The 16974-nt window shown below is 44.8% G+C and overlaps 1 protein-coding gene across 1 annotated transcript in view; it reads left to right on the top strand.

Annotated features, from left to right (window-relative positions):
* GRIP1 (glutamate receptor interacting protein 1) overlaps positions 1–16974 on the top strand; it is an 892229-nt gene that overhangs the window by 306117 nt on the left and 569138 nt on the right. The window lies entirely within an intron of this gene.

Below are 16974 nucleotides of genomic sequence, written 5' to 3'. Positions count from 1 at the left end.
CAATCATCTCATTAGCTGTGCATTGATTTGAATGTGCTGCAAATGAGGTGACTAATAACGAGTGACTAAATTGTTCAGTAGCAAAGAGATCTAATCACCCATGTAGCCCTATGGTTAAAGTCAATACTGGGTCCTCAGGAATTCGCATTTAAATCAGACTCAAAATAGGACATAACCTGATCTTATTTAAGTTTCCTAATAGTTTTTTACTTGGCTGAATTTAATTGTGAAAATCACATTAAAGCAGGCCTGGAGTCAAAATTAGTTTGTTGTGCTCCCTTGAAGAAAATACGACACAACCCTAAAATAGCTGTTTACTGACAAGAAGGTCTCTCGGTCTGACTTGCTGGTGCTTTTCTGGGGTTTTTTTTGCCATGGCCCTGTGAGTGCAAGGACATTGTTGCCTTTGCTTCACACAGAACCTGTCATCAACTGCAGTAGAGAATTGAAAGGGAAAATCAGAGAAACAATGGCATGGTCGGTCACGTGCAGTGGTATCCTGTACCAATGAATTGCAGGTTGTAGAGGTTTTCTTCTTAATGGATGTAGCAAGGAAAAGCAGTGGATTTAAAGTCAATTATTGGCTTGAGGTTACCTTAGTTATACTTTACAAAGGGCAGTTGGAGTCTCTTCTCCAGATTAAGTAAACTGTTTCTTGTTTCATTTGAAACCGCATAACTGTATACATTCATTAGCAGGTATGGGCATACGCTATATTCCCAAAAGTATTGGGACACCCCTCCATTTCATTGGATTCAGGTGTTCCAATCACCTCCATGGCCACAGGTGTATAAAATCAAGCACCTAAGCATGCAGACTGCTTTTACATTTGTGAAAGAATGGGTTGCTCTCAGGAGCTCAGTAAATTCAAGCGTGGTACTGTGATAGATTACCACCTGTGCAGTAAGTCCAGCTGTGAAATTTCCTTGCTACTAAATATTCCACGGTCAACTGCTGGTGGCAATATAAGAAAGTAGAAGCAACTGGGAAGAACAGCAACTCAGCCATGAAGTGGTAGGGCACGTAAAATGACAGAGCGGAGTCAGTGCATGCTGAAGTGCGCAGAAGTTCCCAACTGTCTGCAGAGTCAATAGCTGAAGACCTCCAAACTTCGTGTAGCCTTCAGATTAGAACAACAGTGCATAGACAGCTTCATGGAATGGGTTTCCATGGCCGAGCAGCTGCATCCAAGCCTTACATAACCAAGCGCAATGCAAAACGTCGGATGCAGTGGCGTAAAGCACGCCGCCACCCAACTCTAAACCAGTGGAGATGTTTTCTCTGGTGTGACAAATCCCGCTTCTCTGTCTGGCAATGCGATGGATGTTTCTGGATCCCAGCATTCCATAATTCTCATGCCGCCCCATTTTGTTGTTCAATGAAAATGGGCATCACGATACCAGACAATAGGGCAAATACATTGATTAGAATTGAAATTATGTGCTTCATTGAGAGGAAAGAAGACCAAGTAGAGCAATAAATGGATTTACTGTATCAGCAACCCGAAAGGAATAAAAGATCTGCAGGTGAAGTTGGGCTTTAAAATATGGAATTTATTAGTAATTCTATTGAGCCCATGCATATTACATAAAGAATCTAAGCACATGCGGGACTACACTGTTCACTGTAAGTGAACATTCCTAATATCCATCAGTGATTCATGTACAGATTATTATTCCTAGTGACAACATCTGGCAACTCTGTTGGAAGAGACCAATTTGGTTGGAATATTCATTGAATAGCTTATAATACTGTTTCAGTATAGGGATAACATTCACATACCCTAATACATTCAAACATGCATCGTAACCTCTACTCCCTGATCAAATCAGTCACATTGCTGGTTAAAGTGAATGTGCCCATTGTAACAAATAAAAAAATATTTTGTTGTGTTACGTGCATAGGTGCTGGAGATGGTTACCAATTTAAACGGAAATTGTATCAATAGTGTATTGCTGTGGTATTCGGCTGGAAATGTGAACGCTTTTTTGTTTTAATGATGGGAGTTGAGCAGATGAGGGTACTCCAAATTAAATGTTAGGTGCACTTTATGACTCACGACGTCCACATACGATAATGAGTACATTCACAAATCAGATTTTCAGGTTGCCTTACATTTTCTCTCATAAAAGGTTTTGACATGTAAACTCCTAACCACTTCCTGTCCGGACACTTTTACCCCCTTCCTGTCCAGGGCAATTTTCAGCTTTCAGCGCTATCACACTTTGACAATTGCACGGTCATGCAACACTGTACCCATATGAATTTTTTACCATTTTTTTGAGACAGATAAAGCTTTATTTTAGTGGTATTTATACACCACTGGGATTTTTATTTTTTTTGCTATGTAAATGAAAAATCCAAAAATTTTGAAAAAAAGTGTTTTTCTTATAAAATTTTGCAAATAAATAATATTTCATCATAAATCTTGGCCAAAATGTATTCTGTTATCTTTTTAGTAAAAAAAAAATAAGCCAAATTAGTTTATAACCAAAAATTATAATTTTTAAACTTTTTTTTTACATTTTATTTTATTTTTTTAGATTTATTATTTATTTTTTTACATACTGTCACAATAGCAGTACAGTGTCACCATGGTGACACTGTACTAATTGTGGGGGGTGATGATTTTTTTTTTTTTTTACACTCATTGCTTTTACACCCATATAGGATGTAAAAGCAATCATTTCTCTTTCTCTCTGTCTGCATTCTTGCAGCCATTGAGAACTACTGAGTGAGCTGTGATTGGTCACAGCTTGTCACATGGTACAAGGCTGCTGTGAATAGCCTTGTACCATGTGATCTCTGTAATCATTCACAGATTTCACACGTAGTAAGCAATGATGTCACAAGTGACATCTTGCTTACTACTTTGCATGTGATCACTGATTGGCCAATCAGTGATCACATGATCGGGACCTCGTATAGAGGTCCTGCCTGACGATCGGTGTTCCACTGTGTCCGGAGGACACAGCGGGCATCGGATCGCGGTACTGCGTTCTCCCAGGGAGCGCGCACAGCTAGAAATGGCGGGTGCCGTTTATGAACGGCAACCCGCCCCTGGAGTGCCACCTGTCACGATCACGGCATCAGACCCCAGACCTTCTCACCAAACCCGTGACCGAAGGGCTAGCCGACCTAAAACTGCAATGTGACGTACGGAACAATGCCACACCCAGCTGCACCCTGCACAACGATTTTCCAGCTAATGGATACCAGCAGCCTGAATCGATTGTTACTGGGTTACGCAATTAACCCCTTCACACTGCCACCACCTCCTTTTTGATCAAAGAAAGAGGAAATGCTGCGTTCAGCTATAACACTATAATGGTTGATATAATCGACTGCATAACCTGGTCATAATACAGGCCTGTTATACAGAGAGTTAAAACAAACAGTAGCGTCTCTATAAAGGCAGGGATTCGTAAATTGCAATTAAGAGCTATAGAAACAGTTTAACACTTTCAGAAAGAAAAATTTATTACTAAAAGGGTCAAACAGGTGCAATAAAAATATTTACAGAGAAGATGTAACTAGATATATAGAAAACAGCACAGCAAAGAGATAACAGGGAGAAGTTAAGAGGTTAAGTTACTTGCCATTAAGCGTTGGATGTAAGAAGATCACATTTCAGAGCGAAAGGCACAGGTCTTCAAAACTAACTCCTTGTAGGCTTTAAAAAAACACAAATAGAGCATTCTTTTGGTGGTATTTGATTACCTGTGCACTTTTTATTTTTGGCGCTATAACCAGAAACATTTTGAAGAAATTTTTTTTTTTTAAAAAATACAATATTTTCTCATTTTGGTCATAAAAAATATCTAAAAAAACTAAAATTTCATCATAAATTTAGGCCAAAATGTATTCTGCTACATGTTTTTGGTTAAAAGAATCCCAAGAAGTGTATATTGATTGCTTTTTATGAAAGGTATAGCATCTACAAACTATGGTATAGATAATGGAATTTACATAGCTTTTACTTTGACTGCCCATCACATTTCTTGAGGTGCTAAAATACCAGGATAGTACAAACACCCCTCAAATGACCCCTTTTCGGAAATTAGACACCCTAAGCTATCTGCTGAGAGGCATATTGAGTCCATGGAAGATTTATTTTTTTCCACAAGTTTCTGGAAAATGACAAAAACTTTTTTTTTTTTTTTTTACACGAAGTTGTCATTTAAATGATTTATTTATCGCACAAGCCATGGGTATATGTGTAATTACACCGCAAAATACATTCTGCTACTTCTACTGAGTATGGGGATACCACGTGTGAGACTTTTTGGGAGCCTAGCCACATACAGGAGCCTGAAATCCAATGACCACTTTGAAAGCTTGAAGGTGTGTAACTTCCTCATTACATTTCCTCACTACCTATCACAGTTTTGAAGGCCCTAACATGCCAGGATAGCCCCAAACCCCCCCCCAAATGACCCCTTTCTGGAAAGTAGAAACCCCAAGGAATTTAAAAAGAGGCATGGTGAGTATTTTGCAGATCTCATTTTTTCTCACAAGGTTTTGAAATATAAAAAAAAATAGAAAAAATGTTTTTGTTTTTTTTCTTCATTTTCCAAAAACTTGTGGCAACAAATGAGATCTGCAAAATACTTAATGTGCTTTTTATCAAATTCCTTGGGGCGTCTACTTTCCAAAAAGGCGTAATTTGGGGGGGGTTAGGTGCTATCCTGGCATTTCAGGGCCTCTGAAACTGTGATAAGTAGTCTGGAAGTGTAATGAGGAAATAAAGCCCTTTAAAAGCCTGAAGGTGCTTATTGGATTTTGGGGTCCTGCACTTGGCTAGACTGCAAAAAAGTCTCTCAAATGTGGTACCCCCATACTCGAGAGAAGTAGCAAAATGTATTTTGGGGAGTAATTCCACATATACCCATGGCATGTGTGAGCAGTCAATCATTTTAAGTGACAATTTTGTGTAAAAAAAAAAAAAAAAAAGTTTTTTTTTGTCATTTTCCAAAAACTTGTGGTAAAAAACTTTGCGAGCTAATTAATTTAAACCCCCAAACATTATATATTTTTTTAAAGCAGACACCCTAGTGAATAAAATGGTGGGTACTACAATTTTTTATGGCACATAGTACTCGTGCAGTGATTTTTCAAATGCAAATTTAAAAAAAAAAAACTTTTTTTACTTTTAATGCACAAAAACACAATATATTGGCCAATTGTTTGGTAAAATATAAAAGATAATGGTATGCAGAGTAAATAGATACCAAACATGACATGCTTTAAAACTGTGCATGCCCCGTGCAATGGCAACAAACTGCAAACATTTTTAATATCCATAGGCAGCGCTTTAAAAGCCTTTAAAAGCTACCATTTTAGATTTACAGAGGAGGTCTAATGTTAGAATTATTGCCTTTGATCTGATGTTCACGGCAATACCTCACATGCATGGTGCAACCGCCGTTTACATAACGGCACGGGGTCAAGGGTTGTGCACACAGGTTCGTGCGCATGGGAGGGGCAATTTTTTTTTTTAATTATTTTTACATTGTACCTTTTTTCTTTTTTCTTTTTATCACTTTTAATGCTATAACAGGGAATGCAAATAACCCCTAGAACTTCAATGGGCATTGTCATTTATTCTTTTTGAGAAATCTGGGGTCTATCCGACTCTAGATATCTCCTCTGCCCTCACATTATCTAATCAAACCAAAATCGGTGTGATCAGATGCTTTCCCAATTTACAAATGGCGCTGTTTATATCCTGCGAAACTGAAGTGATGACATGCTTGTAGCTTCCGAATTCTTAGACTATAGAGATGATTGGGACCATTCTGGTCTCCAATCAGCTCTATGGTCAGCTGGCAGAAACACCGGCTGCATTCTCAGGTTCCCCTGATGGCACGGGACTGCCCGAGATGGCCGTGGAAGGCAGCGGGGGAGGGGGGACATCATCTACCACTGTTTGTAAAAGCAATCTTGCAGCTAATTAGCCACTAGGATTGCTTTTACATGAAAGCCGATTGCCGGCTGAAAAAAACAATACCAGGATGATGCCTGCAGCTGTAGGCATCATCCTGGTATAACCATTCAAATCCAGTGATGTACCAGTACGTCGCTGGACCTTGTTGGTTATATATGCTATGTTTTTTTTTTTTTTTGTATGCAGCCTGTGGAATGAATGAAAAAATTAGAAGAAATCTCTGCCAGAAAAAGTGTGTGGTATGCCCACCATTAGAATATACCGCCCTGCATCCACCCATTTCTAATGGTGGGCACACATTAGGTCACACTTTGCCACAAGTGCCAGTTCCAAGATTGAATAAATGTCTAAATAAAAATTGTCCACGTATCAGTGGTACCCCATATGGAGAAATGATGACACCAAGTCCCAAACTATCTTGCCACTGCTCCCCATGTAGTCTGAGCATCCAGGGAGCTCCACGTGACTATCTTTTCCCTCGTAAATCCAAAACTTATAAGTATAGCCTGTTGTCCTCTCACAGGTCTTCTACATCTTGACCCCATATCTGGCACGCTTGCAGGGGACAAATTGTTTGAATGCAAGGCAGCCAGAAAAATTAATGAGGGACTCCTCAACGCAGATGTTTTGCTGGGGAGTATAGATATCTGCAAATTTTAGGTTAAGGTGATTTGCGAGGGGCTGAATTTTGTGGAGCCGGTCAAATTCAGGGTCACCCCGAGGATGACAGAGTGTATTGTTGCTGAAATGCATAAAACACATTATACTCTCATATCTATGCCTGGCCATGGCAGCAGAGAACACGGCATATGATGAATCGGGTCTGCTGACCAACACAACCGCAATTCATTTCTTGTAGTAATGCCCATGTTGAGGGTTAGGCCCAAAAAAAATGTAAATTTGAAAACCGTAATGAGTTTCCATGCGAATGGTCTGACAAGGTTTGAATTTGGGTTGGCGGCGATGAATTGTTGTGCATATAAATTGCTTTGATCCACAATCAACGCATACAGATATTCCCTGAAAAACAGCTCCAAAAATCAAGGAGGTATGTGAAAGACCAGGATGTACTAGACTGCAGGTACTCACCAGTTCACCAAAAGGTAGAGCGGCACTAGTACTGGCACTCTGCTGCATATGAGTGTCATCAAAATTTACTGACAAGTGCTAACAGAGATCAGGCCTGATTCTGCGAACACTGCAGTTTTGTGTGCAATGTATCAAGTGACAGTGACCTACTGACACTGCACTTGCTGGGGGAGAAGGGGGGGTAAGCGTAGGGGCTAAACGCAGGTGCCGGGGATGATCCTGCTAATGCTGCGTTTTCGGGGATGATCCTGCTAATGCTGCGTTTTTGGGGACGCTATATTAATGTGAACGCTGGTATAGTGCTGACCTGATCAAAGATATTGACCAGTTCAGGCACTATACTAGCAATGGAGGATTATTGTACATGAGCGTGTTCCTGGCAATGAAGGGGTTAAATGTGATGACTGGTTGTCAGGAATGGACTGGCCAGCAATAGTGGGATTCACCTGCCTTATGAGCTGCAGTACCAGGGCTGGCCAGCGTGTGCTCCCAGCAATCGGAGACTCAACCTTGCAGCCAGTCAAACACCTGGAACTAATTATACTGGTGTATTTAAGGGACATTCAGACCTGCAGACTCTGCCTTGGTGTTGTGTTTTTCCTGGGCCCTGTATCTTGTTCCTGCATCCTGCTTCTGTTCCTGTCCCTGTTCCTGTCTTGTTGCTGACCCGGCTTGATTCTGACCTCTGCTGACTTCTCCTGTTCTGATCCCTGGCTTGTGACCCCGACCATTCTCTGCCTGACCCCCTGTACCTACCTGCCTGTTAGTTGCTGTACCCTGCTCGTGACCTGACTATTCTCCGCTTGCTCCCCCTGTACCTACCTGCCCGATTGATATTGACCCGGCCTGCCTGACGACGCTTGCACTGTATGTACTGTTATCTGTGGGTGGTTTGGTTTGGTTTGGTTCGTTTGCACTGTGTTATGTTTTAGTATTGCACTGCGTTTATGTTGTATTGTTAGTGTTAATAAATTGTTTATAACTTATCTGAAGTCTGCGTTTCCCTGCGTCAATCACACACCTCTGGTCATACCCGGGAGCCCTGACATTACACCAAGGCCAATCCTGACCAGAAGTGGCTGCACAGGGAAGCCATCTTGGTTTGTTGATGGGAAGGATGGATCTGGATGAGGTTGCGTATTTATATCTGCTAGTGTTTGATGACAGGGAGTATGCTTATCAAACTCTGAAGGAGTATACCCGGGATGAACTGCTAGAATGTATACGGCTCGCTCATGTTCTAGTAGATCAGGGCACAGAGTTCTCTGAGGTGCAGCCATTGATTGAGGTTTGTGCTGAGTTGGTTTCATCTGGTACCCCTGAATGCAGGGATGAATTTTTGCCACCATTTAGTGCAGACCAGGTAGAGTCCCTGGTATGGTTATTAGAGGATGATGTGGGTTACTTTCTGGAGCGTTATTTCACATGTTCACCACAGGTACTAAGAGATTGTATAAACGCAGTGCAGTCTTTAGTCAGACAGACTTTGTGTAAGCTCAGCTTTGTTCAACCCATACTGCAGACATGGACAGATTTGTTACACCCAGCCTCAGTCAGCTTACAAAGACCCTGTCCTGCTTCTAATCTATCTCCTCAAAGCTCTACTCCTGTATTCCCAACAGCTCCTCCAGTTACAGCCCAGTATACTTGGCTATCTACCGCATGTCAGTACCCTGTTCCCACTCGCTGCACCTATCCTGCCTTTAACCCTGTAAAGAAGCCCTCTGTAGCGACTGTTCCTTCCCCTGTTCCATCCTCCAGCTCTTCTCTGTCTCCAGCTGCTCCATTCATTTGCAGACCTGCGTTTACTTGCAGTGCCCCAGTAGTTAAAACCAGAAAAAAGCGAAAATTCTTTCCAACCAGTACCATCCTGCCAGTATCCAAACCGGTGAGCCTACCGTCTGAGAACCTGCCTTCCGTGGTTCAGCCTGATGCCTCTACTCAGCCTGATGCCTCTACTCAGCCTGATGCCTCTACTCAGCCTGATGCCTCTACTCAGCCTGATGCCTCTACTCAGCCTGAAGCCTCTACTCAGCCTGAAGCCTCTACTCAGCCTGAAGCCTCTACTCAGCCTGATGCCTCTCTTCAGCCTGATGCCTCTCTTCAGCCTGATGCCTCTCTTCAGCCTGATGCCTCTCTTCAGCCTGATGCCTCTACTCAGCCTGAAGCCTCTACTCAGCCTGAAGCCTCTACTCAGCCTGAAGCCTCTACTCAGCCGGATGCTTCTACCCAGCATAATGAACTGATCCAGCCTGATGATCCTATTAGGCCAGTTGACTCGATGCCCGCTGTTGATCCAGATGATCCGGTACCTGATCCGGTGCCCGCTGTCGTACCAATTAACTCAGAGCCCGCTGGCGACTCGGTGCCCGCAGTCTTGCCAGACGACTCGGTGCCCGCAGTCTTGCCAGATGACTCGGTGCCCACTGTCGTGCCTGGTGACTCGGTGCCCACTGTCGTGCCTGGTGACTCGGTGCCCGCCGCTGCGCCTGGGGGCCCGAGACCTGTCGCTCCGCCTGGGGGTCCGGCGCCCGCTGCTCCGCCTGGGGGCCTGAGACCTGTCGCTCTGCCTGGGGGCCCGAGACCTGTCGCTCTGCCTGGGGGCCCGAGACCTGTCACTCTGCCTGGGGGCCCGAGACCTGTCGCTCTGCCTGGGGGCCCGAGACCTGTCGCTCTGCCTGGGGGCCCGAGACCTGTCGCTCTGCCTGGGGGCCCGAGACCTGTCGCTCTGCCTGGGGGCCCGAGACCTGTCGCTCTGCCTGGGGGCCCGAGACCTGTCGCTCTGCCTGGGGGCCCGAGACCTGTCGCTCCGCCTGGGGGCCCGAGACCTGTCGCTCCGCCTGGGGGTCCGGCGCCCGCCGCTCCGCCTGGGGGCCCGAGACCTGTCGCTCCGCCTGGGGGCCCGGCGCCGCCGCTCCGCCTGGGGGCCCGGCGCCGCCGCTCCGCCTGGGGGCCCGATGCCTGTCGCCCCTCCTGGGGGCCCGATGCCTGTCGCCCCTCCTGGGGGCCCGATGCCTGTCGCCCCGCCTGGGGGCCCGATGCCTGTCGCCCCGCCTGGGGGCCCGATGCCCGTCGCCCCAATGTGCCGCTGCCCGGAGTGCCTCTGCCCGGAGTCCAGCCCGATGTGCCTCTGCCCGGAGTCCAGCCCGATGTGCCTCTGCCCGGAGTCCAGCCCGATGTGCCTCTGCCCGGAGTCCAGCCCGATGTGCCTCTGCCCGGAGTCCAGCCCGATGTGCCTCTGCCCGGAGTCCAGCCCGATGTGCCTCTGCCCGGAGTCCAGCCCGATGTGCCTCTGCCCGGAGTCCAGCCCGATGTGCCTCTGCCCGGAGTCCAGCCCGATGTGCCTCTGCCCGGAGTCCAGCCCGATGTGCCTCTGCCCGGAGTCCAGCCCGATGTGCCGCTGCCCGGAGTCCAGCCCGATGTGCCTCTGCCCGGTGTGCCGCTGCCCGGTGTGCCCCTGCCCGGTGTACCGCTGCCCGGAGTCCTGCCAGGTGTGCCAGTCTTTGATATCCCGCCAGTTACCAGACCCGGACGGTGGAACTTTTTGCCCAGCTAGGACTGTTTGGAGCGTCCTGAGGCCGCTCCTTGAGGGGGGGGTACTGTCAGGAATGGACTGGCCAGCAATAGTGGGATTCACCTGCCTTATGAGCTGCAGTACCAGGGCTGGCCAGCGGGTGCTCCCAGCAATCAGAGACTCAACCTTGCAGCCAGTCAAACACCTGGAACTAATTATACTGGTGTATTTAAGGGACCTTCAGACCTGCAGACTCTGCCTTGGTGTTGTGTTTTTCCTGGGCCCTGTATCTTGTTCCTGCATCCTGCTCCTGTTCCTGTCCCTGTTCCTGTCTTGTTGCTGACCCGGCTTGATTCTGACCTCTGCTGACTTCTCCTGTTCTGATCCCTGGCTTGTGACCCCGACCATTCTCTGCCTGACCCCCTGTACCTACCTGCCTGTTAGTTGCTGTACCCTGCTCGTGACCTGGCTATTCTCCGCTTGCTCCCCCTGTACCTACCTGCCCGATTGATATTGACCCGGCCTGCCTGACGACGCTTGCACTGTATGTACTGTTATCTGTGGGTGGTTTGGTTTGGTTCGTTTGCACTGTGTTATGTTTTAGTATTGCACTGCGTTTATGTTGTATTGTTAGTGTTAATAAATTGTTTATAACTTATCTGAAGTCTGCGTTTCCCTGCGTCAGTCACACACCTCTGGTCATACCCGGGAGCCCTGACACTGGTGTACTGATGGGCAATCTGACGCTATCTGGGAGGGGTGTGAAACCTACGGGAGTGCGAATCACGTGTATATGTATATATATATATACATATATATGTGATTTTGCGTACCCATGCCGCCCTGTAGCAGTATTTCTGCTGTAGGGTGGTCAGGAAGCGGTTACAGAAGAGGTTTGTGTTACGGGGCTGCGTTACTTTAACTGACAATTGCGCGGTCATGCAACACTGCACCCAAATTAAATTTACATTCTTTTTTTCCCACAAATTAAGTTTTCTTTCGGTGGTGTTTGATCGCCTGTGCGGTTTTAATTGTGCGGTTCTAAAAAAGGCTGACAATTTTTAGAAAAAAAACAATATTTTGGACTTTTTGCTATAAAACATGTCCAGTTAAAAAATTAAATTTTGTCACAAATTTTGTTCAAAATGCATTCTGCGACATGTCTTTGCTAAAAAAAAATCCCAATACATGTAAATTAATTGGTTTACATGAAAGTTAGTGTTTACAAATGGCGGGAAAGATACTGTGATTTTTAATACTAATAATGGCGGCGATCAGCGACTTATGGCGCCGATCAGCGACTTATGGCAGGACTGCGGCAGACATTTTGACACTGGGGGGAACTGACTTGGGGTCACTGACATCCCCAGTGACACCAATACAGTGATCAGTGGAAAAAAAAACCCCACTGACACTGTACTAATGGCACTGGGGAGGAAGGAGTTAACATTTTTATTCACTGAAAGGGTTAACTGTGTGAGGGGAGTGTTTTACTAGGGGGCGGGGGGTGTGCTGGACGGGGACAGGCTGATCCGGAGAGATAAACTCTTCTCTCCGGTTCAGCTTGTCAGGAGCGGACAGGCAACTGACTGAGAGCAGGGCTGTGTGTAAACAATGCAGCCCTGCTCTTTGTCAGCAATTGCCGCTAATCGCCGGGAAACGGCCGGTAATGACCGGCCGTGACGCGGCGGCTGAGACCCGCTGCTGACACCCGCGGGACAGGTAGGGCGGGCACGCGCTTCGTGCGTGCCCCCTACCTGTTTTACAAAACCACGTTTTAAAACGTGGTTTTGCGCAGCCGTGCCACCCTGCAAACGTTTTAATGCAGTGGCTGGGGCTCAAGTAGTTAAAGTTTCTTAGCTGGGGGTGGTTCTGAAGTAATAGACCAATCCCCTGTTTAGGGAGGGATCGTCGGGCGGAACCCTAATCTGGAGCCCACATCTTTCATAATTCATATTCTGGTTCATAACTTCCCATCTGCACAAGCGACAGTCCACCCGCGAGTATATTATTATGCAGACAAGCCTGGGGATTATTTAGATACGAATTATGAAATTGTATGCTACACGGTTCGCAAGATCTATTTCTCTGCCTTCCCATGCGCCCGAGATAAGGCGAGTGACCCATCAAACTGTTCACCTGCTCATCATCCATCCAATGAGATGTCTGGCTTTTATGTCGGTCTCTCATATTCCAAGATATGAGACATAGGGGAAAAATTGATTTCTTAAAAATGTTATCTGGTGTGGGCTTCTTGGGAATGCCTTGAACTCCTGGGAAGGCATTGTTATCTTTTCACGAGGCGTGAAATTACACAGGTACTTTGGCCAGTGAGACTCCAGCTCTCTTGGGAAAGCTGGTCCTATCTCTTCCTAGGTGAGAAAGGATACAGCTTTCAAAGACAGCTCGGCACCTAGCTAATGAGGCCTTGGCCTGCCAGTGACCCATAAACAGTACACAAACACATCTGTCACTGTGCCTCTCAGGAAGGGAGCGGAAGGAGAATGAGGGAATAACATGGATACTCTTAACAAAATGGCAGACTGCGTCAGTCTCTGTTGCGCACATTTGCGACACCACCGTCCTGCCGTTTATAAACAGTAGGCGGACAGCAACTGGTTAAGGGTAAGTTCACACCTATTCAGTTTGTGTTTCCTCTGTTTCTGCAGTGCTTTTTGTGGTGCATTTTGCGTTTTTGCACATGCATTTTTTAAGCATTTTTTATTCGTTTTGCGTTTTAATTGTGTTTTTTTTTCGTCAACTTGTTGCCGGGCAGATTATAAACGCATAACACATCAAAATATGTCAAAAACGCACTCAGACACAGCACTTGCATTTTATATGCGGTTCCTTTGAAGTCTATTGGACTGAAAACACAAACTGCTGTGGGAAAAGTTTTGCACAGAGCAACCTTGATGCCTTCTCTTGTCCCCCCCGCCGGTGCTCCTCCCTTCTATCTAGCAAGCAGCTTCATATGGGGCACCTGAGTAGGCTTGCTCCATGCTGCTGCTCTGTGTGTCCATTCACACACGGAGCGTGGCTCAGCCTCGCCCCTGTTCTCTCCTTATTGGCTCACTGACTGTGATTGACAGTAACGGGAGCCAATGGCTATTGCTACTGTCTCAACCAATGCAGAGGAAGAGACCCGGAAGAGCCGAGGCTCCTATGCACATTGCTGGCTCGAGTAGGGGCTTGGGTAAGTATTCTGTGGGCTGCTGCACAAAGGTTTTTTACCTTCATGCATCAAATGCGTGAAGGTAAAACTCTTGAGCCTTTACAACCATTTTAATTGTTATGCTAAACCTGTACTAAATGATTAACCAAAGAATCATATTGTCTTTAATGGACAACTAATCAAAATTCTTCAAACCTTCACTTTGATGCAGCCGATATTGATACATTTGGAAACCTGTGCTTTTCATTGTTTAGTGCAGAGGTCATTCTGTATTTATGATTGTGGCAGTGAGTAAATTTGCTAACTCGGCAATCTGTAGTAATCTGTGAGAATACTAGGCTTCATAAATGCTTTAATTGGCTATATTGGCTGTGAATCACAAAATAGAATTGCCTTTTTGACCCTCAGATTAATTTATAATGGAATGAATGAGTGTTATCTATGCAACATGAATTTTTAGCCAAAAACCACTTCATGTATTTCATTCTGAAAGCAGAAGAACTCATTTTCAATTATACCATGCTTTACGTTTATATGAGTCTCTTACAGAGATCTCAAATGTTGTACTGCAAAATTCTAAATTACTTCTATGAAAATGACTTTATCTTTGGAGATGCTTCTAGAAAGATCAATTATCTTTTAATCAGTTTTATTTTAGAAGGGAATATTTATATGTATCCTAGTTGTATGAAAGAGAATACTGAAATGGTGTCTATTAAGAGTAAGGGCTTGTTCACACTTGTGCGGAGAACACTACACTAAAACTAGAATATGGAATTATCATTCTTAGGTCAAACGGTTTCCTTTTTTTTAGTAGTTTTGATGTTCCCTTTAAGAACTAAAACAGTCATGCCTTCAAGAGTGTGGTCTGCTTGTGAGAAATGATGTCCTACAGGTGTGCACAAATCCTTCCTTATGCTCTTTATCGGTGTGTCTGTGTAAATTCATTCTTGTTTGTAATCTGTAAACTGTTTCACCAACATAAGATCCTTGCTTGCATTGGATGAGGTAACAACATTACTGGAGGTACAGCTGTATGATCCTTTAATATTGAAGGTCCCTTTGGTGTGTGACATTTTTTCATGGATTAATTTGGCTGCACAGTTTACAGCAATTGATTATTTTATGTGCGACTTTGTAGTTAGAGTGAAGTTTCCCTCTGATTAGTTTATGTCTGAGTTTGGGTGCTTGCCTGAAAGCCAGCATTAGAGGTTGTTGGGATATTTCTTTCAGCATTTCATCCTCCCTTTTATGATGTGTTGCACATTTTTGATTATCTTTTTTATCCATTCTAGCACTGATTGTATGTGGTTACTAGAGGCACATGGCTATTTTTTTTTCTCTTTGTATTGTAGATTTTCTCTTGGGGTTTTCATGGCCATGATTATACTTGTATTGATGGTTTTATTCTTGTAACCTTTTCTATGGGAGGAATCTGCTAGTGTTCTGAGATATTTTGAGATGTTTATTTCTGTCTCTGAGCATATTAGGTGGCATGTGATGGCCCGGCTGTGTATGATGGCCCATTTGGTGTGCAGGGGGATGGAAACTGGAACAGTGGAGATAGTTGCATCTATTAGCGGGCTTCCTGTATATTGAAGTGTGTGACTTGTCATCCCTGATGGATACGTGTCGTGTCTAAGAAATTGATATGTATTTAAATAGTCAATTAAAAAGTCTAAAAGGAAATTGTTTTAATAACAAACATGTCTATACTTACCATGAACATGGCCCCGAACCTCCTATTTTTGGGTACCCCGCTGGCTTGGTTGGCTTCTCCTCTCTGGCTAGTGCTTCCTTTAGCCACTTCCCATGGGGGCACTTGTGCGGGAATGCTCCTGTGCCCCGCTGCTGCACCCATTGATGCAGACAGCAGGACTCTGCCCCACCCCTCACTCCCTCATCCCTAGCATTGATTGACAGCAGTGGGAGCCAGTAGCTCCTTCTGCCTCAGCTAAGCCTGTGAGACCTGGAAGTGAGGGGAGAGAAGAGCTGCAGACATGCACAGCGCTTTATCGAATGAGGGCTCAAGTAAGTAAAATGGAGGGTGAGGAGCCAAATTGATGCCTATACATTTTTACCTTCATGCATTCCTTGCATTAAGGTAAAATATGTTTAGATTTTAGAACCACTTTAAGAAATTTGTTTTCCAGGTCATCCTTAAATAATATTGCATATTGGGCTGTCATTTTATGTCCCATAGTGGTATACATACACTGAAAATAGATGTCATTATTGAAAGTGAAGTAGTTGTGAGAGCTATGCCTCAATATAGTAGTCCAGCTTTAGGGGTGTTTGTTTTGGGCAGACGTCCTTCCTTCCTTTTTTCTTATTTCTTCATTGCAGATCTTGTTTGTTCAGACTTGCTGTCCTGATCTGCTTATTGTTTCATAGCTTGCGACAAATTTACCTGGCTCATTGATGTCTACTCTAACTTGCAGGCTACAAGTTTTGCCTTTTAATATGCTATGTACCCTGTTGGATGGTTTAACTCTCTCAGCAGCTACGTTCTAGCTGTCAATGTCTTCTTGGCAACTTCAAAAAGTTTTCTTGCGCTATGCTTTGTACCTCAAATTTTTTCAATAAAAAGTTAGTGAAAGTGAAGTAGTTGTTTGTTGGGCAATTGTTGTACAATTCGCTTGTACAATTTTCCTTTAGAATGACCAAAACCATATAATATGAGGTCAAACCTAATTTTTATTTTCAGGCAGGCCCTTGCACTATGCAGTTGAAGGTAAATCTAAAGGAATTTTAACAAGAAGATTGTATTGTGTATGGCCAGCTTAAAGTGGTTGTCCAGTCACAATATAAAAAAAATGAAAGTCAGCAGCTACAAAAACTGTAGCTGCTGTTAAAAAAAAAAAAAAAAAAAAAAAAAACATCCACCTGTCCCTCAATCCAGCAGTGTCCACACTGCAGTCGGTTTCACCAGCTGTCTTCTCTCCCTGGCGCCAGCATCTTCTGTGTGGGCACCCGGCTGTGACAGCTTTCGGCTTTACAGCCAGGTGCCCACTGCGCATGTGTGAGTAGCGCTGCGCTTTCTGAATGGTCTCGTCGTCTTCTGGGACCTGTCATGTGGCCCAGAAGACTACTAGGGAGGGGAGGGTGGGGGAGGACAACTTCCGCAAGGCTATCGCAGCGGAATTGGGAGCAGGTGCCTGTCAAAATTGGGTACCTGCTCCCCAAAGGTGCCAATCCTTAATGGGGAGCAGAGGATGAAGCCTTAAAGCTGAACTTCCCCTTTTGGGT

The sequence above is a fragment of the Staurois parvus genome, unplaced genomic scaffold (assembly GCF_062004578.1).
Source record: "Staurois parvus isolate SC_StPar_1 unplaced genomic scaffold, SC_StPar_1.0 ptg000147l, whole genome shotgun sequence".
In the NCBI taxonomy this organism is placed as follows: Eukaryota; Metazoa; Chordata; class Amphibia; order Anura; family Ranidae; genus Staurois; species Staurois parvus.
This window is presented reverse-complemented; position numbering and strand designations above follow the sequence as displayed.